Here is a 2,496-nt window from a genome sequence, read left to right as displayed (position 1 = left end):
TCTACAACAAAATGTTCCAAATTTGAACCAATCCCCTTTCACACCTCTACGTCCGATCTCATTGAAAAGTCTTACCCTTTAAAACTCCTTGAAGATATTTCCTGATTTTTATCGAGAGTCCTTCTTAAATGAATATGTGACTTCGGTCATTTAAGATGTAATTAACTATAGGGACTTGCCCTTATAGGAAGCATGTCCGAACCCAACTTAATATAAACCCTATTTAATCCTTTATATTAAATAGGGGAACTTGTCGACAAATACAATGGTTTTGTAGAACAAACGGATGTCATATATTCCTTAGTTTATTTGATCGAGTCTCATCCTCAGGTCTTCTGTTTATCCTTCGGGATAGATACAGGGCTTGAGGTAAAGTGCCCTTTCATTTAAACTATAAAAAATATGGGGTTAGTTGATTTTATAGTTTTCTAAACTTAAATGTCCTTCCAAAGCGGACGACGGGTTTTCAAAGCGGACGACGGGATTTCTATTCCGATGACCGACAGCTTCTTACGGGCAAAACTCCCCACCAACCCAAAAATAACGCCGAAAACATTTTTTATTTTCAAAATTTTGGGATTTATTTGGAATTTTTATCAAACTTTTCTAAATTTCCTATGACACCTAGATTGAGCAAAAGGAAAATAGAACATGATGAGCAAAGGTTTATTAGCTTTAGAGTCAGTGGTCGATTTCATAGCCTTTAAGAAAATTAAAAAGTGATTCATGACCGATGTTTTAAAAATATGGGAGGAGAAGTTGAACGATTGATTATCGCTCAACAGTGGGAAAATTTTTATTATTTGTGATGGAATTTTATGCCAACCTTCTTGAGGCTTTAGCTGAATTTTTTTTTGTTCGAGGAGAAAAGGGTGGAATTTACTCCAAGAAAAGTTAATTAGTTTTATCAATTAGAAGATTTTTATAGATGCCAGTAGCATTTGCTTTCTTCTACAGATCAAGCCTTAGATGAAGTTATTTCTTTTTTAACTAGTGAGAAAGGGTCTTGGAAAATAAAAATGGAGTTAAAGTTAACTTACTTTTCTATGCTAAATGTAGTGTGTAAGGCTTGGAATTATTTTATTTCTGGAAGGATGATTCCAACGAACCATCATAGTGAAGTAACTATGGATAGAGCCATCCTTAACTAATGTATTCAGCAAGTGATGGATATAAATGTAGGCTCTATCATTTATATGAACATTTGATCTATTGCTCTGCGAGAGACCACTGGTGGATTGGCACACCCTGCTGTCATTTACACACTTTGTTAACATGTAGGAGTTAATTTCAGACCTGATGATGAGTGGATTGAGCCTCAGAGATCGATTGGGCCTGCCAACATCAAAACTTATGAGTCCCATGTTGATTGGAGATCTGGAAGACAGGCTAGGGATATTCCTTCTACTTCTAGAACCCCTACTTTTAATGAGCCTACTTCAACAGCAATAGAGAGTTGTTGGACCATATGATGATTTAACATGGATATATTTTAAGGGTTGATCATAGGATGCAAAGTATGGAGTCCAAAAATGGTCACAGTGATGATCTGATTCGCCAGAAATTTGAGTATGATGCTGCTTATGATGATGTTTTAGTAAGATACCTGAGGGGTGACCACACAATTCAGTTCCCTATTAACCCTACTTACTCCATATCAACAACATAAGTTAGACATCAATGATGAAGAAGATAATGAATGGTTTATTTGTTTGTTTGTGTTTGTACTGTGTGATTGTATTGTTTGTGTTGTGATGTTGTTGAAGACTTTGTTTGTTAAGTAATGTGAAACTGTAATGTGGAAAACTATTTTCATTTTTAGAGTTTAGTTTAGTTTTGTTGTTATTTTTCAGCACTTTGTTATGTATTGTGATTAGCTCTTTCTCAACAAATTTTATATGTATCATGCACAATTTAATATTTTTAGCCTTGTAGTTTTCATATTAGCACCTGTAGTATTTCAAAATTAATGTTCAAAAATCAGAATCTCCAACAGCTCTGAATTCTTTTGTCTTTAATGCTTTCTTTCACCCTTCATTTTTAAAGTTCTTCATGTAAAAATCTTTTAAAAATTTAAGTTTGGGGAGGAGAAGAAAAATCATTTTAGAAAGAGAGAAAAAACTTAAGAAAGAGAGAAAAAACTAAAGAACTTAACTTTATTTGTCCTCACTTAATAATATTTTCAAAATTTTAAATTTAACATGACCTTTGGTATTAGGGGTTAACTTGAGATAACTATATTTATGTTTCTAAATAAATAGTAAATTTAAGTAAAAATTTTCAATAATAAAGGTTAATTTTAGATATTAAGAGTATTTAGTAAAAGAGAATTAGACTATGTTTTTTATTTTAAGTAAAGAAATTTGTATTTTTGAAGTATTAAAAATCTTAAAAGATTCATGTAAAAAGAAAAGAATTAAACTTTATAAAATCTTTAAGTTAATATAAATTTGTTAAGTGAAGAAATGTAAAAAGTTTTTAACTTTAAGAAGAGGA

The sequence above is a fragment of the Phalaenopsis equestris genome, unplaced genomic scaffold (assembly GCF_001263595.1).
Source record: "Phalaenopsis equestris unplaced genomic scaffold, ASM126359v1 Scaffold000557, whole genome shotgun sequence".
NCBI lineage: Eukaryota > Viridiplantae > Streptophyta > Magnoliopsida > Asparagales > Orchidaceae > Phalaenopsis > Phalaenopsis equestris.
This window is presented reverse-complemented; position numbering follows the sequence as displayed.